The sequence below is a fragment of the Haematobia irritans genome, chromosome 3 (genome assembly GCF_050003625.1).
Source record: "Haematobia irritans isolate KBUSLIRL chromosome 3, ASM5000362v1, whole genome shotgun sequence".
Classification (NCBI taxonomy): Eukaryota; Metazoa; Arthropoda; class Insecta; order Diptera; family Muscidae; genus Haematobia; species Haematobia irritans.
In genome coordinates this window covers 109,577,998-109,605,149 of record NC_134399.1, presented here as the reverse complement: position 1 = coordinate 109,605,149, position 27,152 = coordinate 109,577,998, and the positions used below count along the sequence as shown (strand labels likewise).

The window sequence follows — 27,152 nt, the reverse complement described above, 5'->3', positions numbered from 1 at the left end:
ACTCAGAATTTAATTCTAAGCCGATCCGTATACTAAAGGGTCGGTCTATGATTACTCTTTCTTGGCGTTACATACAAATGCACAAACTTATTATACCCTGTACCACAGTAGTGGTGCAGGGTATAAAAAAGGTGCTAAGAACTAAATAAACCTCGTTGGAGTGAGAAGTATCTGAGGGAAGAGATACAATCAGCTGGAAAATTTTATACATCTGTTGCGAGTGGACGTGTCTTCATTAAACTCCCGACATCCGGTAAAAGAATCAATGTTTTTCACAGAAATTATATACTTTTCTTCGAAACATCCTTCCTTACATCGAAAAACAAATGGGAAACGACATTTGTTTGTCTAAAATTTCGTTTGCGAGGAAAGAGTTATTTGTTTGCGTGTATGCTTCAGGACGAAGAATTTTTAATTGGCCTGCCTTTCGGAAACATTTTGGTAATAATTTTCTCAATCTGATTCCAATATCTACTCCAGAATCTAGTTTCTTCTCCAAGCACGTAGAAAAATTCAAAGGGTTAGGTTAAGTACTAAAAAATAAATGTATAACTGTTTCATTACTTAATATAAACATAAAATATTGTCTATCATAATATGTTTGACTTAGGAAAATATTAAATATAATTTTCCTTCGTTCACACAGGTATACACGAAATTTTTAGAATCCATTACAATGTGTGTCCTCATTTACCCAGTTTTTTTTACGACTTCTAATAAGTGCCTCATAAAGCCCAACTAAAGGAGGGCGCACATAAACTATTCTACCAGGTCCATTGGAAATATGAAATTTACGTGGATAACTGTTAGGGAATACTATGATAACTTGACTTGGGTGTGGAGTAGGTGGAGGTGGAATTCATTGAGAGGCGACAATAAACTCTATCGCAGACTTAAGGGAGCAACTATGAAAATTAATGTAAACATAGCACGCCAACTTCTAGCAGACATCATCATCGTTGTCGTCATCGTCATCACCAAAGACGACGTCGCCATACTGGATATCCATCCATTTCACGTTACAAAAAACCATTGACTTAGTTTCTCTGTAGGTATAAGGGTTACATACTTGGCATGCAGAATTCCTATTTTGTTTGTTACAAACTTCCGCATACGTAAGTCAACTCATTAAGTGAAATGGTATGCTATTTAACGGTTTTGAGCTATTCGTTCTTTTGGGTGTTGTGACACGATGAGTGGAAGAAGAAATATTGATTCTGGGTATAAGTTTTGTCGATTAAATTCATAGCGATGTTTTATCGCAATAACTTTGTCCAAATTGTCAACACGTGTGAGTCTTTTAATTAAAAATTCGGCTGTCTATTAAAATGGACTGCGAATTCCTGTTTAGTACACTGAAAAAACTGTACAACAAAAAGCTTAAAATTTAAATTATAAAAACCATTTAAAACTGAAGAAGGATTTCTTGATATAAAATTACTGATATGATAGATGACTTTCTCTTCAAATATTATTATCACAATGTTTTCAGGTGGGTATGGGTTTGGCCTGAAAGTATGCCAATAAAATTTGTTATATCACATAGACCGGCTTACTTCCCTAAACTGTTTATTACTGCACGCAGAGAAGAAATATGATCACTTCATACATGTTTCAAGAGCAAAATCTGCTTCGCAGTTCCCTGGTATGTTCCAGAGGTCAGGTACCCATATTTGTTCGGCCTGAAAGTATGCCAATAAAATTTGCTATAGCACATAGACCGGTTTACTTCCCTAAACTGTCTATTACTGCACGCAGAGAAGGAATATGATCACTTCAAGAGCAAAATCTGCTTCGCAGATCCCTGGTGTGTTCCAGTGGCCAGGTACCCATATTAGGCGAATATTGTACCGCTCAGCCATCTCATTGAGACATTTGCGACAGCTGATGGCAGTTTACGAGTTAAGGAGTCCAAGGATTTTATTGCAGGTTGACTGTCTGAGTGTATATTAATGCCAACATTTGTTGGAACATTACTACTCGGTCAATTCGCTAATATTTCAGCCTGAAAGATACTACGTTGATTAGGTAATCTTTTCGCTATTGGAAGTTCCAGGTCTATCATCCGATCCGGCTGAAATTTGGTACATGGTGTTATTATATGGTCTCTAACAACCATGCAAAAATTGGCCCACATCGGTCCATAATTATATATAGCCCCCATATAAACCGATCCCTCGATTTGGCTTGCAGAGCCTATAAGAAACGAAAATTTCATCCGATCCGGCTGAAATTTGGTACATGGTGTTGGTATATGTTCTCTAATGACCATGCAAAAATTGGTCTATATCGGTCCATATTTATATATAGCCCCCATATTAATCGATTCCCAGATTTGTCCTCCGGAGCCTCTTGGAGGAGCAAAATTCACCCGATCCGGTTGAAATTTGGAACATGGTGTTAGAATGTGGTCTCTAACAAACACGCAAGAATTGGTCCATATCGGTCCATAATTATATATAGCCCCCATATAAACCGTTCCCCAGATTTGATCTCCGGAGCCTCTTGGAGGAGCAAAATTCATTCGATCCGGTTGAAATTTGCAACGTGGTGTTAGTATAAGGCCGCTAATATCCATGCCAAAATTGGTCCATATCGGTCTATGTTATATATAGCCGATCCCCAATCACACAAAAATGGGTCCATATCGGTTCATATTCATGGTTGTCACTCGAGCCAAAAATAATCTACCAAAATTTTATTTTTATGGAAAACATTATCAAAATGTTATTTCTATAGAAAATTTTGTCAAAATTTTATTTCTATAGAAAATTTTGTAAAAATTTTATTTCTATAGAAAATTTTGTCAAAATTTTATTTCTATAGAAATTTATTCCAAATTTTACTTCTATAGAAAATGTTGTCAAAATTTTATTTCTATAGAAACTTTAAACTTAGTTATATACGTATTTAATCGGCCTTTTTTAGTTTAATATATACTACGTATGGACTACATTGTAATTTAGAAGACGGTGTTAGGAAGATTTAAGATACCTTGCCATCGGCAAGTGTTACCGCAACCCAAGTAATTCGATTGTGGATGACAGTCTTCAGTAGAAGTTTCTACGCAATCCATGGTGGAGGGTACATAAGTTTCGTCCTGGCCGAACTTACGGCCGTATATATTTGTTTTGTCGAAAAGCGGTTTCGCCAGAGTAATCAACTACCTTTGGCACGTCTGGCATTATCTTGAGGACCGAACTGTGACCGTGCTTTTTTTCCGGCCACAGGAATAGCTCACGTAACCGTACCGCCAGCCGTTGTTGCAGTTAACTGTTTGGCTAATATGTCTAAAGGTAATAGATGCAACGTGACCTCAAGGAAATCAGTTCCTGTCTTACTGAATGCGTCTAAGATACACAAACACGCCATTCGCTGAACTTTATCTAAATTTGTCGGCTGCTGAAGTGCCGGCCACCAGACCACAACACCGTATAGCATTATAGGTCTAACCACTGCAGTGTACAATCAATGCACAATTTTCCGTTTTAGTCCTCACTTTTTTTCCTATTGGATTTTTGCACGAGTACAAAGCTACCGTGGCTTTTCTCGTCCTTTCTTCAATATTCAGCTTAAAGTTCCTGTCCACTATAACTCCAAAGTGTTTTGCACTCTCACCAAAGGGAAATTCAATACCACCTAAGAAGGGCTTAACCGTGAGAATTTTGCGTTCATTGCAGTACATGACTAGTTCTGTCTTTGTAGGATTTATCCCATAGACCATTTTCCTTCGCCCATTTCTCAGTCATCCGGAGGGCTCTGTGTATACTATCTCTGATTGTGGATGGGAATTTTCCCGTGACTGCTAGAACCACATCATCTTCATATGCCACCTTTGTAGGATTTATCCCATAGACCATTTTCCTTCGCCCATTTCTCAGTCATCCGGAGGGCTCTGTGTATACTATCTCTGATTGTGGATGGGAATTTTCCCCTGACTGCTACAGCCACATCATCTTCATATGCCACCACTTTTATCCTTTCTTTTCCTAGGGAAACCATAAGATTCCAAAGAAGCGGTGATAAAACTCCTCCTTGCGGAGTGCATCTGTTTACATATCTTTGAATGTTGGTTTGTCCTAATGTGGCTGAAATACGTCTTTTCCTTAGAAGTTCTTCCAGCAGCCTATGAATTTCTTGTTCAACATTCAGAGTTGTCAGTCCATTTAATATCAAGCTCGGACGTTATTGAATGCCCCTTCGATGTCTAGAAAAGCCACAATTGTGTATTCATTGACAGATAGTGAGCTTTCAATAAAGCTGACTAGTTCATGCAATGCGGTCTCATTAGACCTGCTCTTCGCGTAAGCATGTTGTCGTTTCAAGAGCAATCTTTAATCTATCAGCCTCTCCAGAGTCTTTAGAAGAAATGGGGATAAGCTAATTGGTTGGAAATCCTTCGCCCTCGAGTAAGAGGCTTTTCCCGCTTTAGGTACGAAAACGACTTTCGTTTCTCTCCACTTTCCTGGTATATATACTATGTTGATATATTCTTTAACAGGTTGGCTGATAAGTCCCCGGTCTGACACATAGATGGCGTCGCCAGTATTAAATGCATATTATTTTTATGTAGTACCAACCTTCAAATGATTCGTGTCAAAATTTGACGTCTGTAAGTCAATTAGTTTGTGAGATAGAGCGTCTTTTGTGAAGCAACTTTTGTTATTGTGAAAAAAATGGAAAAAAGGAATTTCGTGTTTTGATAAAATACTGTTTTCTGAAGGGAAAAAATACGGTGGAAGCAAACACTTGGCTTGATAATGAGTTTCCGGACTCTGCCCCAGGGAAATCAACAATAATTGATTGGTATGCAAAATTCAAGCGTGGTGAAATGAGCACGGATGACGGTGAACGCAGTGGACGCCCGAAAGAGGTGGTTATCGACGAAAACATCAAAAAAAATCCACAAAATGATTTTGAATGACCGTAAAATGAAGTTGATCGATATAGCAGAGGCCTTAAAGATATCAAAGGAACGTGTTGGTCATATCATTAATCAATATTTGGATATGTGGAAGCTCTGTGCAAGCTCACATTTGACCAAAAACAACAACGTGTTGATGATTCTGAGCGGTGTTTGCAGCTATTAACTCGTAATACACCCGAGTTTTTCCGTCGATATGTGACAATGGATTAAACATGGCTCCATCACTACACTCCTGAGTCCAATCGACAGTCGGCTGAGTGGACAGCGACCGGTGAACCGTCTCCGAAGCGTGGAAAGACTCACCGTATTCTCCACATCTGGCCCCAGCGACCTTTTCTTGTTCTCAGACCTCAAAAGGATGCTCGCAGGGAAAAAATTTGGCTGTAATAAAGAGGTGATCGCCGAAACTGAGGCCTATTTTGAGGCAAAACCGAAGGAGTACTACCAAAATGGTATCAAAAGATTGGAAGGTAGTTGTAATCGTTGTATCGCTCTTGAAGGGAACTATGTTGAATAATAAAAACGAATTTTGACAAAAAAATGTGTTTTTCTTTGTTACACCGGGGACTTATCAGCCAACCTGTTATATATTGCCGACAACCAAGGGATAATTCTGTCAGTCACTGCTTGTAACCCCGCCGGAGTAATTCCATCAGGTCCGGGGGATTTAATTAGTCCAAAACTATTTAAAGCCCATTTTATTATATTTTGGGATACAATTTCCTCGATAGGAAATGATCGCTGAGCCTCTGTGGCACCGCCAGAGCATAGTTCAACCGTCTGATTTCCAGGAAAATGTGTGTCCAATAGTACATCTAGCGCCTCCTAACTGGACGTTGTCCAATTGCACACAAAAAAATATTTTTTGTCTTCAATCTTCGTGATTTGATCCAATTAATTTTTTAAGTCAAATGTCTTCAATCACAGAAATGATAGTACCAGTTAAAAAATTAATTGAAAGTCAATTAAAAATTTTCTGATCCAATTAAAAAATTAATTGATACTATTAATTTTTGTGATTTTTGTGGGTGTGGGAACCACCGCGGTGCAATGGTGAGCATGCCCGCCTTGCATACACAAGGTCGTGGGATCGATTCCTGCTACGACCGAACACCAAAAAGTTTTTCAGCGGTGGATTATCCCACCTCAGTAAGGTTAGGTTAGGTTAGGTTAAAGTGGCAGCCCGATTAAGATTCAGGCTCACTTAGACTATTCAGTCCATTGTGATACCACATTAACTAAAAGTACCTATTACATATGGGCACTTCTAGTTTTAACCGCTGAACCTTCTTGATTATTTTTCTTTGTTGAACCAACCAGATTGTTCCAAGAACATTAGCAGACTGCTTAAGTTAACGTTTTCCAGATCCGCCAGTAATCTGAAGCTATATGCTCCTAAAAGTTGCTTGCGCTTTACACAAAATGCAGGACACTCACACAAGAGGTGTTTAATTGATTCTTTTTCCTCCGCATCATGACAGCTCATACAATAGTCATTATACTTCGCGCCAATAGTTTTTGCAAAATCGCCTATCAGGCAGCGACCCGTTATAGCAGATATCAGGAGTGATATCTGACGTCTCGAGAACATTAGCATATCTAGTGTGCGGTTTAAGTTGAAATGGGGACATATTTGCTTGGTGTCGTTACAACCCTTGCAATTCTCCCATCGAACATTTGCCATCATAACAGCCTTCTCACGCAGCATGTAACCTCAGTAATGCTGGTGACATTTCTGAGGGTTTCGAAGCTTCTCTAATTGGTTTCACTGGAATGTGGAACGCCGTTCGGACTCGGCTATAAAAAGGAGGTCCCTTGTCATTGAGCTTAACATGGAATCAGGCAGCTCTCAGTGATAAGAGAGAAGTTCACCACTGTGGTATCACAATGGACTGAATAGTCTAAGTGAGCCTGATACATCGGGCTGCCACATAACCTAACATATTAATTTTTGTGATTGATTTTGGTTTCAATTAATTGAATATTTTTTAAAACTCAATTAAGACTCTAATTGGAAATTTTTTTTTGTGCTCCGATGTTTTAATGAAACATAGAGCGGAGTTAGTGGATGCTAGTACCTTCCGTAGTCCGGAAGCCCAATACTGCTACAATAATCATTCCAAGATTTGTGCTAAGCCCTTCTCAGTTCTCGCTTGTATCCTCACAGATTCATCTTGTAAGCGTCCCACTCCTCCTGAGCTCTAGTGAATCGGTTTTTATGGCGACTATATCGAAACAAGAGCCGGAATGACACATTTATTATACCCCCATCCAAAGATTCAATATCAATAAAAGATTACACGGAAGATAACACAATTCCCATCATCTGCATGAGGGACATTGCGAATCAGCTTAGAGAACAAAATTAAGAATAGTCCACATAGGACTTGATGGGAATTTAGGCATGGCCAACCTTTTTGGATAATCGAAGCTCGAAACTTAACCGAACTCCTCAAGGCGAAGCTCTATTGATTCTACTTTGGAATGTTACTATAAACAGTTATTGCTGTACTTAAAAAAGTAAAGGATAAAAGATTCAGCATATACAGATGAAGTTGCCCTAGCAGTCAGGAGAAATGTTTCAGATACAATTAGAGAAATCATACAGAACGTCATCTAGTTCACGTAGAAATGGGTAAAACCTGAAAAGGCAGAACTAGTAATGTACTGAAAAGGAAGGACGTAAGATTATCATAAGGTGATATTGTAATTCCTTTAGCTGAGTGGTTAGACCTGTAATGATATAGGGTCTGCTTTCCGAAATTTCAGCAGTAGACAAAATTCACGTACTAGACAAAATTCAGAGAATAGCGTGTTTGTGTAATTTAGATGCATTTAGTAAGGAAGCTACATATTTCCCTAATGCCATGTTGTATATATATATTGCCTTTAGGAATATTGACCAAACAGTCACCTGAAACAAAGGTTCTTAAGCTACGCTGTTGTCAGAAAAAAAGCACGAACATAGTGTTCCCTAAAAAACAAATGACCATAGTCCGAGACTATGATCAAAGCGATAACAATGTACTTTAAATTTCAAGCAATTTGGTGAGAACATATGCAGTATATTTGTAATTCATTTCAAGACTGAAAACACATATCAAAGGACGAAACAAGATATGGTCAGGAGTCTCTCTGGCGGGCATAGTTTGAATAAGTGCTATGATTCACTTCCAAATTAAAAAAATAATATGTTTTGCCTTTTCACTGATATCATATCCATCCAGTTGTGGTCGCGTGCTCATGGTATTCAAATTCAAATTTTCAAACAATACAAACGTTTTTGTTAGCAATTTTTTGAGTTTGTATTTATCAGTAATTATTTAACCCTGAAATAAAGTATCATTCATTTAGAAGCACAAACAACTCATGAGAGAAAGCAAATGCAATACACAAAGTATAACTGTACGACATGGCAAATTGGGAGGGAAAATTGCGGAACGGGGGGTGTAATGAATGACGAATGATGAATAATGTCAATGAGGTATTAAGTTAAAGGGGTGTGAATCATTATGCGAATGTTTTTAACACATTATCAGAAAAATAAACATTTAATAGAGGTAATTTTAAGAAATTTCATAAATAACAATCGGATAGCAACCATACCAAACCAAATTTAATCTAGCTTATATACATGAAATTTCCCTAGAATGTTCTAAAGCCATTTTTTTTTATTTTTTGTTCTATAGAAATAAATTTTTTACCTTATTATTACTAAAAATAATCTACCAAAATATGGGGAAAATCTTATCAAAAAAACTACCAAATAAAAAACAGTTTTTCTTTGCAAAATTTTATTTCTATTTGAGAAAATGTTGTCAAAATTCTATTTCTATGGAAATTTTTCAAAATTTTATTTATAATGAAAATTTTGTAAAAATTTTATTTCTATAGAAAATATTGTCAAAATTTTATTTCTATAGAAAATTTTGTCAAAATTTTATTTCTATAGAAAATTTGGTCCAATTTTATTCAATAGAAAATTTTTTCAAAATTTGATTTCTATGGAAATTTTTGTAAAAATTTTATTTCTATAGAAAATTTTGTCAAAATTTTAAATCCATAGAAAATGTTGTCAAAATTGTATTTCTAATGAAAATTATGTCAAAAATTTATTTCTATAGAAAATTTTGTCAACATTTTATTTATATAGAAAATTTTGTCAAAATTTTATCTCTATACAAAATGTTGTCAAATTTTATATCCACAAAAATGTTTTTCAAAATTTTATCTCTATACAAAATGTGGTCAAAATTTTATCTCTACAGAAATTTTTTTCAAAATTGTATCTCTATAGAAAATTTTCTCAATTTTTTTTTCTAAATTTTGTCAAAATTTTATTTCTATAGGAAATTTTGTTAAAATTTTATCTCTACAGAAATTTTTTCCAAAATTGTATCTCTATAGAAACTTTTATCTCTATAGATAATTTTCTCAAAATTGTGTCTCTATAGGAAATTTTGTCAAAATTTTATCTCTATAAGAAATTTTGTCAAAATTTTACCTCTATAGAAAATTTTGTCAAAATTTTGTATCTATAGAAATTTTTCTCAAAATTTTATATCTATAGAAATTTTTCTCAAAATTTTATATCTATAGAAAATTTTCTCAAAATTTTATCTCTATAGGAAATTTTATCAAAATTTTATCTCTATAGGAAATTTTGTCAAAATTTTATCTCTATAGAAAATTTTGTTAAAATTTTATTTCTATAGAAAATTTTGTCAAATTTTTATTTCTATAGAAAATTTTGTTTATATAGAATAATTTGTCAAAATTTTATTTCTATACACAGAAAAAAATATCACCAAAATATTTCCAATTAAAAAGTTAATTGAAGTTGAAATTTTTTTTCAATTAATAAATTAATTCATACAATTAACTTTTTAATCATGATAGAAACATTAAGTTAATTAAGTCGATGATTGAAAATTTTAAAATTTTTAATTAAAAAATTAATTGATACAAATAACTTTTTAATCAAATTCGGAAGACTAATTCAGTTAAAAAAAGTGCTGATTTTTTTAATTTTTAATTAAAAATGTATTTCAAACAACCATTTGTTAATCCAAATAAAAACTCTAAGCCAATTCAGAAAGTAATTAAAAATAGTTACATTTTTTAATTAATAAATTAATTGAGTTTTGCAATCAACATCAATTAAAATTTTGATTGAATCAATTAAAAAATTAATTGAAATTTGCTGAAAAAAATCAATTAATTTTTTAATCAAGAATTTTTTCTATGCCCAATTAAAACTGTGATTGATACTATCATTTTCGTGATTGAAGACATTTCAATTAAAAATTTAATTGGATCAATTAATTTGGTGATTGAATCAGAAAAAAAATTGTTTGTGTGCAACAAAATTTTGTCATAACATAATTTTATATCTATAGAAAATTTTGTTAACATTTTATTTCTAAAGAAAACTTTGTCAAAATTTTATCTCTATAGAAAATTTGTCAAAATTTTATCTCTATAGAAACGTTTGTCAAAATGTTATCTCTATAGAAAATTTTGTCAAAATTTTATTTCTAAAGAGAATTTTCGCAAAATTTTATCTCTATAGAAAATTTTTTTTCAAAATTTTATCTTTATAGAATTTTTTTTCAAAATTTTATCTCTATAGAAGATTTTGTCTAAATTTTATCTCTGTAGAAATTTTTGTCAAAATTTTATCTCTATAGGACATTTTGTCAAAATTTTATCTCTATAGAAAATTTTGTTAAAATTTTATTTCTATAGAAAATTTTGTCAGAATTTTATTTCTATAAAAAATGTTGTCAAAATTTTATTTCTACAGAAAATTTTGTCAAAATTCATTTTCTACAGAAAATGTTGTCAATTTTTTTTCCATAGAAAATTTTGTCAAATTTTTTATTCTATAGAAAATGTTGTCAATATTCTTTTTCTATAGAAAATGTTGTCAATTTTCTTTTTCTATAGAATATGTTGTCAAAATTTTATTTCTAAAGAAATTTTTTCAAAATTTTTCTCTATAGATTTTTTTTCTTCAAAATTTCATTTCTATAGAAAACTTTGCCAAAGTTTTATCTCTATAGAAATTTTTTTTTTTGAAAATTTTATCGCTATAGGAAATTTTGTCAAAATTTTATCTCTATAGAAAATTTTTTTTAAATTTTATTTCTATAGACAACAAAGAAAATTTTGTTTATATAGAATATTTTGTCAAAATTTTATTCCTATAGCAAAATTTTGTCATAAATTTATTTCTATACAAAACTTTGTGAAAATTTTATTTCAGAAGGAAGTCAGATACATAACTTTCGAGAAAATAACTTGGTAACGACAAACACGTCTTATGTTCCCCGTCCAAACAATACACCCATAGAAAAAATCATGAACGGCGTGGTCATTTCGAAACGATCCGTTCATGAAAGTGAATCAACACACATGTGTTGTCAAACTGAGAACAGATGGGGTCAAACTGACAACGTGAAAATGACACCATACGTTGTCAAAACAACAACCAGCGTTCACGATCTGAAAACGTAATGGTTACGAATTTATAAATAAAATAAAAAAAAATATTTCCGCTACCGTGACTCGAACCTGTGTTGCCTGCACGATACGCGTTAACAGTCACCTTAGCACATTGCAACAATGGCGGAGTTGCCATAACAACGTCTAACGATTATTTTAAGATTTTTCATGGCCAAAGAAAAACGAATGCCTTTCATGAAAATCGTGAACATTCTGTTTTGATTTTTTGTGAACGTTTCCGTTTCATTGTGACAAACGGACGATTGTGAAACGTAATTTTTTCTATTAGTGTACCCTTTGTCATGAAACATGTTTGAAGTGAAGTGATTCCTCTGGGTGAATCAAGCAAGAATTTATATTGCAGGCATTTTTAAATGGAATGGAATATGGAATGTGTTTAGAATGCCTCCAGCATGACTAAGAAGGCCTGAAGTAAGGCATTACAGATCATACGTTTTGGAGTTTTGGTTTTTAATTTAGGGTGAGCATACATAAAACACTGCCCTCAATATTGGCTGTACGGTTTTTTAGATTTTGCAAAAATTTCCATCATAAATTAAACTTTTCTATGGAAACGAAAATTTTCTATCGAAACAGAAAGAAAATGTAGCAAAAAAATCCTATAGAAATAATCTTTGGCAAAATAAATTCCCATCATATTTTCTAGAGATTTATATTTTGATTAACATTTCGAAATGATGTAGGTTGTTGATTGTAATATCTATGTGGCTATGCATTCCCGAGTATATAATCTGATGTGGTTAATTACTATAGGAAGTTTTATCTATCATATCCCGTGTTTTTTAACCACCAACTTGTTGCATAGAGGATATGGATCTACACATTGAGACAATTGTGCGAAAACAAATGTATGGAAATTTTTAAAATTATACAAAAAAAAAAAAACTCATGAGATTTATTTGCTATCTGAGGGGTCCACTCAACACAGCAAGCAAGGCCTGAGAATAAAATTTTGTTTGAAAATCTTGGGTATTTTAATTAATTGCACTCTACAACTTTTCCATCTGTGGATGTGTGTATGTGTGTGTGTGTGAATTTTTTTATGATTTTTCTTCAATGAACACAATTGTCATTTGCTAGAAATCTCATACATGGAAAATCACATAAACTTGAAAACTAATTAAAGTGACTTTAATTTTTAAGGAATTTTTTTAGGAATGATCATAACACAATGGGGTCTATGTTATATGTCTATTTTGAGAAAAACGTGCCATCATTGGAAAATTCTTCTTCTTCTCGATATTTTCTGAAGACAAAGAAACATGGATGTCATTTTAGACCAAGTTGACATATAATGTATTGTTTGTTGACAGTTTTGACATTTCCGTACATTTTTGAATTTAAAATCTAAAAAAAAAAAATGTGCTATTTATGTCTTTAGTTATTCGAATGGGGTCGAGAAATATAAAAACTTTTTGATACCCCAATGGTGGGAATATTACAAATGATTGCGTCAACTGTTTGTTCCAATTTAGATGACGCTAATAAACAAAGTGGTAAATAAAACAAAAACAAAACTGAATTACAAATAGTCAAATAACACGGAGTTAAACGGGTCGGTTACCGCACGCAAAAAAATACTTTTCTGGCAAACGAAATTTTAGATAGACATAAATCACTTTAAAATTTCTCTTCGCGGTAAAAAAATATTGTTTGGAAAAATAGTATAACAATAACATGATCACATTTTTTTAATTTTATGTCTTCGGAGAGATACAAAACTGTAACAAAACAAGTATATACAGCAGTAAGTTCGGCCGGGCCGAATCTTAAGTACCCACCACCATGAATCAAATATAATAGTTTCCTTTGAAATTTCAGTGGGTTTGAAGACAAATATTCTCCCAAGCAGAGCAGTTCAACCAGTACGCTTCCCGAAGATAAATTTAAAGATTTTACCTATGAAGACTATATCAGATTCTGGATTTGTAAGAACCATTTTTTTTTTGAGTTTTAGAGGAATCATAAACATCTCTTGTATGTGTGCAAGAAAATGATGAAATAACGCCTTGATTTGATATCTAAAATATGTACAATTTCTAGACACCCTACACACAAAACAATTTTTTTTTCTGAATCAATCACGAAATTAATTGATCCAATTATTTTTTTAATTGAAATGTCTTCAATCACAGAAATGATGGTATCAATTAAAAAATTAATTGACAGTCAATTAAAAAATTAATTGATCCAATTAAAAAATTAATTGATACTATTAATTTGTGTGATTGATTTTTTTTTCAATTAAAAAATTTGTTGATTCAATTAAATTTTAATTGAATATTTTTTAAAACTCAATTAAGATTTTAATTGGAAAAATTTTAGTGAATTTTTTTCTGTGTAGGAGTTATATTGGGAGATCGGTCTAATGTGGGATATGCCAAAGCACATCTAATTGTATTTCTGGAATCTAGACCTCAAATCGGAGGGCCGGTTTATAAGGGGCCTATATCAAAAACTGTACCGATACACAATATATTCGGCACACCACTTTATGGTCCTACACTGTTAGAAAAATATGTTTTTCATATGTTTCGATAGAAACAAAATGTGTGTTCGGGCACAATTTTTAAACACAATATATTTAAGTGCAAACATGCAATGTTCCTAAACTAACACTAAATGTTTGGGACACATATGTTAATATGTTAGAATATATTATGTTTGGGGCATGAATGTTTTATATAAGTAATATGTGTGAATGTAAACATATATAAATTTACAAATTTCGAGTAAACATATATATGTTGTGATATTTTATTCAGAGAGCGACAGAGAGAGAGAGTATAGAGAAAGAACTAGAGATGGAAACCGGGAGGGTTGACGAAAGATATCAACATAACACAGCGAGAGAATGAAAAGAGAGCAATTTCTGTGAAACCGCTTGTATGTTGTTTCGGAAAACTGTTTTATGATAAGGCCAAAAATTTGATATGCTTAAGTCTAAATATTATTTAATTTGAATATTAGATTGAGTATTCGGAGTAAAGAGAATAGACATTCGGAACGAAGAGAATAGACATTTGAAAAAAAAAACAGCACGTGTTTTCGTCTTGAGAGTAGCATTTTATGTATGTGTGGACATGTGTTTTGTTTATCATTTTGGTATTATCGGCACAATTTTTTTTTTCTTGGTTCGTTAAAAGAAATCGGAACGTATGCTAACCACTGCTCTACGTGACCAACAAATGTATGTTTGTGTTAAATAATGTTATGTTTGCATGTAACTTATAATGATTGTCTATTGGTGACTATAACAGCTACGTAGCCCAGTGGTAGAGTGTTGCCTTACAAATTGCATGGTTCGATTCTCCGTCCAGGCGAAAGGTAAAATTTAAAAAAATTATAAAATTGAATAATTTCTTCAACATTATTTGTATTACAGAAAAAGGTGCCAAGAACTAAAAATTTCGTGGAAGTGAAAATTATGTGAGGGAATGAGCACAATCTTCTTGGGGAGAAAATTCTTCCAAGCATATAATATTTTTGGGCTCAAAATGCTTCCAAACATATAATATGTTCACATAAAACAAACATAATAATGTTTCGGCAATATTTAATAATATATGTGCTTCCTGCAAAATATGTTTGGAACATATGTTAGAGAAGCGATTTTTTTGAGGGTGTAGAATACCTCTAGATTTCTAATTTCAGGCAAATTGGATAAAAACTACGGATTCTAGAAGCCCAAAAAGTAAAATCGGGAGACCGTTCTATATGGGGGCTATATCAAACGTGGACCGATACTCACCTTTTTCGACACACCTCTTTATGGTCCTAGACTATACAACTAGATATCCAATTTTTATACCCACATCACCATTCTATGGTGGTGGGTATAAAAAGAACGTTTGATGGACCCGTTTTCCAAACATTTTATTTATTTTTTTTTTTTAACTTTTTTAGGATTTCTTTAGCACTACCCATAAAAAACGTGGTAATTGCACCACAAATGAAGGTGTATCAGGCAGAAGAACTTCTCGCAAGGAAAGCTTACCAATGAAAGCCGGCGGATGTATATTTATTTTCTATGGAAATAAAACTTTGACAAAATTTTCTATAGAAATAAAATTTTGACAAAATTTTCTATAGTAATAAAATTTGGACAAAATTTTCTATAGAAATAAAATGTGGACAAAATTTTCTATAGAAATAAAATTTGGACAACATTTTCTATAGAAATAAAATTTTGGCAAAATTTTCTATAGAAATAAAATTTTGACAAAATTTTCTATAGAAATAAAATTTTGACAAAATTTTCTATAGAAATAAAATTTTGACAAAATTTTCTATAGAAATAAAAGTTGGACAAAAATTTTCTATAGAAATAAAATTTTGACAAAATTTTCTATAGAAATAAAATTTTGACAAAATTTTCTATAGAAATAAAATTTTGACAAAATTTTCCATAGAAATAAAATGTTGACTAAGTTTTCTATAGAAATAAAGTTTTGACAAAATTTTCTATAGAAATAAAATTTTGACAAAATTTTCTTAGAAATAAAATTTTGACAAAATTTTCTATAGAAATAAAATTTTGACAAAATTTTCTATAGAAATAAAATGTTGACAAAATTTTTTATAGAAATAAAATGTTGACAAAATTTCTATAGAAATAAAATTTGGACAAAATTTTTTATAGAAATAAAAGTTGGACAAAAATTTTCTGTAGAAATAAAATTTTGACAAAATTTTCCATAGAAATAAAATGTTGACTAAGTTTTCTATAGAAATAAAATTTTGACAAAATTTTCTATAGAAATAAAATTTTGACAAAATTTTCTATAGAAATAAAATTTTGACAAAATTTTTTCTAGAAATAAAATTTTGGATAGAAATAAAATTTTGACAAAATGTTCTATAGAAATAAAATTTTGGCAAAATTTTCTCTAGAAATACAAATTTGACAAAATGTTCTATAGACATACAATTTTGAGCAAATTTGTTTATAGAAATAAAATTTAACAAAATTTTCTATAGAAATCAAATTTTGACAAAATTTTTTATAGAAATAAAATTTTGACAAAATTGTCGATAGTGAGGTCTCCGTTCAGACTAAGAGCATGCTGGCTGAGGAATATCTGTAGTTCAAGGCCAAAATATTTGGGTATATTCCTGTTTCATCAGCACCCCATAAAATAAAGGGCTAAGGCACTTAAAATATAACACAACGATTAAGATCAGAGGATGTTTAGTTCAATGTGAGCTTCGATATGTCATGATAATCTAGTGGACAAATTATTTCTACCATCTAAACAAACATTTCTCGGACTCCCTACTCTTCATTCCATTTGTGGAGCATCATTTGACCTTACCTTTAGTAATGACCTCAGTGAACGTTAATTAAATAGTTTTGGAGGGGCATGCCAAGTAATGACAATGGTGGGTGATGGGTGACACTTGATTGTATTTTAAAACAAGTCCCTCCAAGCACCAAGTCAATGCCGTTGATGCCCAACCAACAACAAAGATGCTGCGGCGGTTGACGGTGGTGGTGTTAATTAGCAAAGACTTTGAAATGAATATGACTATGTTCATTAACAGCATCGTGTCCGCCGCATCAACAATGGTTGTAATCTCATGCGAAATGTGAGCACCAGCACATGGAGTAGAGGTGGCTGTCAGACCACAGGGGCTTAATGTTTTGAGAAAGTGTTAATGAAAAGTAAATTTAAAAATAAAAATGACAAAATCGTGAATATATATATGGTGGTACTGTTTCTATACCAGACATATATGAGTTGGATCTAAGATGATATTTCAATGTTTGTTTTCTGTGTGGAGAAATACGAGGGTTGCCTTTTATATTTTGGAATTAGAAAACAAAGACAAATATTTGCTTTCATCGAAAATTGTTTTGTTTTTTTTGTTTTTCCAAATATTTCCCATTTGCCACTCTGATTGAGGTTTCTGCGCATTGAAAAAATATTTACGTGATGTTAAAGATTAGACAACCTAAATTTTAGGATGCGTAATTTGCAAAATATTAATGACAAATTTATTTAACAGAAGTAAGAAAAATCTCAAGTTGGGAGAGGCCGACTATATTATTCCCTGCACCACATTGTGGAGCCACATTTTCGATACCAATTCAAATCTTTCAAAGTTGGGTTCTATATAAAGGGTGATTCTTTTGAGGTTAGGATTTTCATGCATTAGTATTTGACAGATCACGTGGGATTTCAGACATGGTGTCAAAGAGAAAGATGCTCAGTATGCTTTGACATTTCATCATGAATAGACTTACTAACGAGCAACGCTTGCAAATCATTGAATTTTATTACCAAAATCAGTGGCAGAAAATCCGCTTTTTTATCGACAAATTTTGTTCAGCGATGAGGCTCATTTCTGGTTGAATGGCTACGTAAATAAGCAAAATTGCCGCATTTGGAGTGAAGAGCAACCAGAAGCCGTTCAAGAACTGCCCATGCATCCCGAAAAATGCACTGTTTGGTGTGGTTTGTACGCTGGTGGAATCATTGGACCGTATTTTTTCAAAGATGCTGTTGGACGCAACGTTACGGTGAATGGCGATCGCTATCGTTCGATGCTAACAAACTTTTTGTTGCCAAAAATGGAAGAACTGAACTTGGTTGACATGTGGTTTCAACAAGATGGCGCTACATGCCACACAGCTCGCGATTCTATGGCCATTTTGAGGGAAAACTTCGGAGAACAATTCATCTCAAGAAATGGACCGGTAAGTTGGCCACCAAGATCATGCGATTTGACGCCTTTAGACTATTTTTTGTGGGGCTACGTCAAGTCTAAAGTCTACAGAAATAAGCCAGCAACTATTCCAGCTTTGGAAGACAACATTTCCGAAGAAATTCGGGCTATTCCGGCCGAAATGCTCGAAAAAGTTGCCCAAAATTGGACTTTCCGAATGGACCACCTAAGACGCAGCCGCGGTCAACATTTAAATGAAATTATCTTCAAAAAGTAAATGTCATGGACCAATCTAACGTTTCAAATAAAGAACCGATGAGATTTTGCAAATTTTATGCGTTTTTTTTTTTAAAAAAAGTTATCAAGCTCTTAACAAATCACCCTTTATAAAGTTGTCTGTTCCTAAAATTTTTTAGGCTTCTACAAAATCTCTTGACTTAAAATTTCTCACAACTTTAGTAAAAAAAAAATATGCGAATAATTTAAATCTAAGGCCATTTTCGCAAAAGAACTTTTATGATTTATCTGTCGATAGATATTTATGTATTAGGGGTATAGAAAAATTTTATATTGATTCATTTTTAAAATTGGTCGACTTTGCAGAGGCGATTTTAGAAGGAAAATGTGCTTATTTTGGCTATATTAACATAATTAGGAAGAACATATATATGGGTCCTGTATCTAAATCCGAACTTATTTCTATCAAATTGAATTCACTTGACGATACTACTAATTGTACTCCTTGTGCAAAATTTCAAGCAAATCAGGGTAAAAAACGGACTATATTGACTCAGGGATCGATCCAGAGTAAGATTGACAAAGACACCATGTGGCTACTTCGTCCCCTTGTGGGTGTTGCAAACATATGCACTAACTTATAATACACACAAAAAAGTGGACCCTATATTTTACTAAAGCCGATTTAGTTCTATTTTAGTCCATTGAATTATTACGTTTTAAGAAAGTTTCCATGATTTTAATTATTTTCGGCGTACGTTGAATTAACTAAAACAGAGGAAAAATGATGCATAAAGATTAACTAAATTCGTGTCTCCCACAAAATAGTTTAGAATTTCTTAAAATTTGAAAATTTTCCCAATAATGCTCCCATCTTGAACTTCGTATGGACTACGAGTAAAGACATTTTTGCAATTTTGAACTCTAAAACTGAAAATTTTTCCTTCAAGCCAAGGCTGTGGAGCCGGAGTCGGAATCGGAGTCTTGGAGTCGGACTCTGAAGATTTTGCTGGAGTCGGAGCCGTAAAAATTTTGCTCGACTCCGACTCCGGCTAAACCAAATTTTTTAAAACACTTCACATTTTTGTAACTAAGCAAGTTTTTACGCAAATTAGTTTCCATTGCGTTATTCATTCGATCAATGTACAGCATGATTGTAAATGAAAATCAACTTCCAATTACGGCTATCTTTTGATGTTTCCTAGAATGTTAGACAAGCATATGGGCTGGATCGATCCATTTTAATGCCCGAAATTATTTATTTTTTTTTTAAATTTTATTTTAAGGCCATATACATATGTGGAATATTGACACAAAATTTTTTAAAAGTTTTTTTTTTTTTTTATAGAAAATTTTGTCAAAATGTTATTTCTATAAAAAGTTTTGTCAAAATTTTATTTCTATAGCAAATTTTGTCAAAATTTTATTTCTATAAAAAATTTATTCAAAATTTTATTACTATAGAAATATTTTTTTTCTATAGAAAATTTGGTCAAAATTTTATTTCTATAGAAAATGAGTCAAAATTTTGTTTCTATAGAATATTTTGCAAAATTTTATTTCTATAGAAAATTGTGCAAAAGTTTGTTTGTTACACAATTTTTTTTTAAATTTTATTTCTATTGATAATTTTATTTCTATAAAAATTTAAGTCAAAATTTTATTTCTATAGAAAATTTTGCCAAAATTTTATAGTAATAGATTTTTTATTAGAAAATTTGGTCAAAATTTTATTTCTATAGAAAATTTTGCCAAAATTTTATAGTAATACATTTTTTTATTAGAAAATTTTGTCAAAATTTAATTTCTATAGAAAATTTAGTCAAAATTTTGTTTCTGTAGAATATTTTGCAGAATTTTATTTACTACACAAAAATTTTTCTAAATTTGTATTTTTATTGATAATTTTTTCAAAATTTTATTTCTATAAGAAAAAATTGTCAAATTTTATTTCTATAGCAAATTTTCTCAAAATTTTTTTCTTACTGATGCTCACTGCTATAAAAATGTATTTTATTACTATAGAAATATTTTTTTCTATATAAAATTTAGTCAAAATTTTATTTCTATAGAAAATTTAGTCAAAATTTTGTTTCTACTCCCAGAGAAGGAATATGATCACCTCAAACATGTTTTAAGAGCAAAATGTTATTTTTGGGTGGTGACCATGTAACATGGTTTTCGCAACCATGTAATTTTCTCGGAAATCATGTATCTGATTTCGGCAAGCAGGTTATATTTGACGAGAAAATAACATTTTAGTGACAAACATGTTACATGGTCACCATACAAAAATAACATTTTGCTCTTGAAACATGTTTGAGGTGACCATATTCCTTCTCTGTGTGTATAGAATATGTTATTTTGCAAAATTTTATTTCTATAGAAAATTTTGCAAAATTTTGTTTGCTACACAATTTTTTTTAAATTGTATTTCTATTGATAATTTTTGCAAACTTTTATTTCTATAAAAAATTTTGCCACATTTTATTTCTATAAAAATTTTATTCAAAATTTTATTTCTATATATTTGGTAAAAATTTGATTTCTATAAAAAATTTTGCCAAAATTTTATTTCTATAGAAAATTTAGTCAAAATTTTGTTTCTTTTACTAGACAAAAATTTTTCCAAAATTGTATGCTCACTGATACTCACTGCTAAGTCGAAAACTTGTAGAAATGACTCAAATTTTCAAAATTTTCGATGAATGAATCATAAATGCATTTTTGCGAAATTGTCTAAACAATTATAAATATTTCCCAAATATTGCCCGAGATTTTGTAGAAGTCTGATTTGAGAATTTATCAAAATATAAATCTAAATACAAAGTTGTGCAGAGTATATTATAATCGGCCCGCCCGACTTTAGACTTTCCTTGCATTTTTATTTTTTGACTAAAACTTCTAGGTGGGTTCACTGTTTTTTCAGTGCGATAAACACTGGTCCTTGACGGAGCTTCATCGTTAAAAATTGAATTAAGTTCATCGATGCATTGTTGTTGAGTTCATCCACGTCGAAAGTTGTAAAAAATAATCGCACGAAAATGTTCACGATTTAGTTCCATTTTAGGGCGAGATTAATCTTTGAAGTTGTTGTAAACAACAGAAATAGCGGTCGTATGTCAAAACGTTCTGATTACGTATATTCTTAAAAAATGCCAAGCTTTACCATAGAGCTGCAACACTAGGGTTTTCCAATCCCTAAATATAAAAAACAACCCTCGTAAAGAGTATTTTCATCACAATATGAATATGATAGACTGCGTCCAGATTAGATCATCATATGCAGTTTGATGTAAACAAAAAAATAGACATGAACTACACTTCAAATGCGGTTTTACCAAACAGTGATATTAAATTACATTTGTGGCCTGCAAAAGGATGGAGCAAATGAATAACAATGGACATATAGGGAAAACTCCTAAACAATGTGCAACTTGAGCAAGCTAAAAACGCTTTAAATCTTTGTCGCCATCTCTATTACGCAATGCGTTTTCGATATGCCACCCTGTCACGTCAAAAGTAAAAATGTAGGAATACCACTTTCTTAACTGCAGGTGAAAATCGATTTAAATCTGTTTGAAATGTGGTTAATCCTATAATTCGGATTTGAATTGAAACAACATTGTAATGGAAGATAATATATGGTGAATAGTTCGCGTATAAAGCTATTCCATAAACACCAGTACACAGAGAAAATAATATAATATAATAATTTTATGGGAAAGTGATTTATGTGAAAAAAGTTAAGTAAACTGTATACATTTTCCTTTCAGAGAAAGACTATGATCACCTGCAAGAGAAAAATATTATTTTTGCCAGAAAAACAAAATTCTCCGAGATTTTTTTTTGGGGAATTAGAACATGGAACAAAAAAAAGTTTTTTCGGCAAATATACAATTTTCGCCGAAATCAGGTTTATAATTTCCGATAAAATTACATGTTCCCATAACAAAATAACATTTTGCTCTTGAAACATGCTTGAGGTGATCATATTTCGTCTCTGGGTGTAGTGTGATATCGAGCCACCTGAAAGAATGTTCCACTGCAGATAGCAGATGGAAGTAAGTTGTGGATTCGGATTGCCGGACCACAGCACAATCCCACAAGAAGACGTGGGGGATTTAAGTGAGTGTGTTAAATGGATCAACGGACAATGAAAACAATGACGGAAATTACGGTACGATCATAAACCGCATTGGAGTGCAACAGTATGGTCAAACATTAGAGGTGTATACGTGAAGAGTATTTTACTTACGCAAAAGGATAATCACACAGCAAAATTTTTATTCACGCTCGGTTATGCACGATATTTGTGGTAGGACTTACTCACACTCATGAAATGAAAATCCGTGATCACACACGAAAAACTTATAAAAGACTCAGACTCACGAATGGAAAGCATTTTATTGACGTTTATTCACGATCAAAATAAGGCACTAACGCACAGAAAGTCTTAACTCACGAAAACTCTGAAGGCTCACATACATTCTCGTGACTCACGAAAAATCTCCTGACTCAGGTGAGCAGATTTTTCTGAAATTTGTTACTTACGCAAAATTCAAATGAAGAAATTATTCAATTTTATAAATTTTTTAAATTTTACATTTCTCCTGGACGGAGAATCGAACCGAGTTCCATACAGGTTGTAAGCCAACACACTATCCACTGGGCTACGTATCTGTTATAGTCACCAGTATAAAATTATCGTTGTAAGTTACATTTATATAGCATAGTTTGCAGCGCCCACGAGCCCATAGTTAGGTTAGGTTAGGTGGCAGTCCGATGTATCAGGCTCACTTAGACTATTCAGTCCATTGTGATACCACATTGGTGAACTTCTCTCGTATCACTGAGTGCTGCCCGATTCCATGTTAAGCTCAATGACAAGGGACCTCCTTTTTATAGCCGAGTCCGAACGGCGTTCCACATTGTAGTGAAACCACTTACAGAAGTTATGAAACCCTCAGAAATGTCACCAGAATTACTGAGGTGGGATAACTTTTTGGTGTTCGGTCCAAGCAGGAATCGGACCCACGACCTTGTGTCTGCAAGGCGTTTATTTTCTTTAATTTTAAAGAAAATAAACTTTTTCAATTGTTTTAGCTGCAAAACTCGAAATTAATGCCCGCTTTTATATTTGAAGGTGTCCGTCAACTCCTCTTGGACTACTTATTAATAAAGAGGAACTAAACATTGTTTTTAAACATTTTACTGTTCAATTGTTCACTATTTCCTCCCGTTTTCATTTTACTGTCCCAATTCTAAAAAGAGTATAGTGCCCTTTAGTTATTTTTATGAAGATCCCTTTGTAATTTTTTTATATTTTCCACCGTTTTTTTATACCCTCCACCATAGGATGGGGGGTATATTAACTTTGTCATTCCGTTTGTAAAGCAACGAAATATTGCTCTAAACCCCATAAAGTATATATATTCTGGGTCGTGGTGAAATTCTCAGTCGATCTGAGCATGTCCGTCCGTCGGTCTGTTGAAATCACGCTAACTTCCGAACGAAACAAGCTATCGAATTGAAACTTGACACAAGTAGTTGTTATTGATGTAGGTCGGATGGTATTGCAAATGGGTCATATCGGTCCACTTTTACGGAAAACCCCCATATAAACGTACCCCCAAATTTGGCTTGCGGATCCTCTAAGAGAGGCAAATTTCATCCGATCCGGCTGAAATTTGGTACATGGTGTAAGTATATGGCCTCTAGTGACCATGTACAAATTGGTATACATCCGTCCATAATTATATATAGCCCCCAAATAAACCGATCACCAGATTTTACCTCCGGAGCCTCTTGGAAGACCAAAGTTCATCTGATTCAGTTAAAATTTGGTACGTGGTGTTAATATATGGCCTCAAACACCCATGCAAAAATTGGTCGAAATCGGTCCATAATTATATATAGGCCCCATATAAACCGATCCCCAGATTTGACCTCCGGAGCCCCTTGCAAGAGCAAAATTCATCCGATTCGGTTGAAATTTCGTACGTAATGTTAGTATATGGTATCCAACAACCATGAAGGAATTGGTTCATATCAGTCCATAATTATATGTAGCCCCCATATAAACCGATCCCCAGATTTGACCTCCGGTGCCTTTTGGAAAAGCAAAATTCATCCGATCTGGTTGAAATTTGGTACGTGGTGGTAGTATATGATATTTAACAACCATGCCAAAAGTGGTCCATATCTGTCCATAATCATATATAGCCCCCATATAAACCGATCCCGAGATTTGGTTTTGGAGCCTCTTGGAGGAGCAAATTTCATCCGAGTTTTTGAAATTGTGCTAGTATATGGCCGTTAACAACCATGCCTAAATAGGTCCATATTGGTCTATAGTTATATATAGCCCTCAGATAAATCGATCCCCAATCACACAGAAATTGGTCCATATCAAGGTCATAATTGTATATAGCCCCCATATAAGCGACCCCCATATTTCAATTCTTGCTCTCTACGTATCGTGCAAAAAGTCCATATCGATTCGTAATTATTTGTAGACTTACCTATACATAACTTTTTTGTCTAATATATACCACGTATGAACTAACTCACAATTTAGAAAACGATGTTAAGACGTTTTAAGATACCACAACCCAAGTAATTCGATTGTGGATGACAGTCTTTCGTAGAAGTTTCTATGCAATCCATGGTGGAGGGTACATAAGATTAGGCCTGGCCGAACTTACGGCCGTATATACTTGTTTTTAATTTCCTTTGTCTGAATATTTTGACTTATTCCTCGTACGTTTCGATTTCTTTTAATGTACCCAAGAAAAAAATTGTCCACACATACATAAAATGCTGCTGTCAAGGCGAAAACCCATGCTGTTTGTTTTTTCAAATGTCTATTCTCTTGGTTCCGAATGTATATTCTCTTTACTCCGAATACTGCTTCTAATATTCAAATTAAATAATATTTAGACTTAAGCATATCAAATTTTTGGCCTTATCATAAAACAGTTTTCCGAAACAACATACAAGCGGTTTTACAGAAATTGCTCTCTTTTAATTCTCTCGCTGTGTTATGTTGATATCTTTCGTCAACCCTCTCGATTTCCATCTCTATTTCTTTCTTTATACTCCCTCTCTGTCGCTCTCTGAATAAAATATCACAACATATATATGTTTACTCAAAATTTGTAAATTTAGATATGTTTACATTCACACATTCTAAAAATTAATTATTGCCAAATAATTAATTTTTATAATTTTTAATACATTCTAACGCTTGTCTGAAACGTTTGACCTCAAATATTTTCAAAAATTCGTAATTTTTCTAGAATAAATTAAACTTTCGACAAAATTTAAATAATTTGTACCATTAACAGGTTGGCCCCGGTCTGACACATAGATGGCGTCGCTAGTATTAAATGCATATTATTTTTATATAGTACCAACCTTCAAATGATTCGTGTCAAAATTTGACGTCTGTAAGTCAATTAGTTTGTGAGATAGAGCGTCTTTTGTGAAGCAACTTTTGTTATTGTGAAAAAAGGAATTTCGTGTTTTGATAAAATACTGTTTTATGAAGGGAAAAATACGGTGGAAGCAAAAACTTTGCTTGATAATGAGTTTCCGGACTCTGCCCCAGGGAAATCAACAATAATTGATTGGTATGCAAAATTCAAGCGTGGTGAAATGAGCACGGAGGACGGTGAACGCAGTGGACGCCCGAAAGAGGTGGTTACCGAAGAAAACATCAAAAAATCCACAAAATGATTTTGAATGACCGTAAAATGATGTTGATCGAAATAGCAGAGGCCTTAAAGATATCAAAGGAACGTGTTGGTCATATCATTCATCAATATTTGGATATGCGGAAGCTCTTTGCAAAATGGGTGCCGCGCGAGCTCACATTTGACCAAAAACAACAACGTGTTGATGATTCTGAGCGGTGTTTGCAGCTGCTAACTCGTAATATACCCGAGTTTTTCAGTCGATATGTGACAATGGATGAAACATGACTCCATCACTACACCCCTGAATCCAATCGACAGTCGGCTGAGTGGACAACGACCGGTGAACCGTCTCGGAAGCGTGGAAAGACTCAAAAGTCCGCTGACAAAGTAATGGCCTCTGTTTCGATTATATCGATTATCTTGAGAAGGGATAAACCATCAACAGTGACTATTTTATGGCGTTATTGGAGCGTTTGAAGGTCGAAATCGCGGCAAAACGGCCCCATATGAAGAAGAAAAAAGTGTTGTTCCACCAAGACAACGCACCGTGCCACAAGTCATTGAGAACGATGGCAAAAATTCATGAATTGGGCTTCGAATTGCTTCCCCACCCACCGTATTCTCCAGATCTGGCCCCCAACGACGTTTTCTTGTTCTCAGACCTCAAAAGGATGCTCGCAGGGAAAAAATTTGGCTGCAATGAAGAGGTCATCGCCGAAACTGAGGCCTATTTTGAGGCAAAACCGAAGGAGTACTACCAAAATGGTATCAAAACATTGGAAGGTCGTTATAATCGTTGTATCGCTCTTGAATGGAACTATGTTGAATAATAAAAGCGAATTTTGACAAAAAAAAATGTGTTTTTCTTTGTTAGACCGGGGACTTATCAGCCAACCTGTTATATTAATTCTTACTCTGTTTTTAACCTATTTGAAACAAAAATGTTAAAATTACCCATAACAAATATGGAAAAACCGAGTTATAAAAATTTAATTAAAAGAACTTCCTGTGTAATTAAAATAAAGGGCATCTTAGGGAGGACATTTTTGAAAGAGCATTTAAAATTGTACCTTTAGAACAACTTCCAAATT

General features: G+C 32.9%; 1 protein-coding gene across 3 annotated transcripts in view; it reads right to left on the bottom strand.

Moving 5' to 3' along the window:
* The window catches only part of Rala (Ras-like protein A), a 106,891-nt gene that overhangs the window by 23,733 nt on the left and 56,006 nt on the right, over positions 1–27,152 (bottom strand). The gene's annotated exons all lie outside the window — the stretch shown is intronic.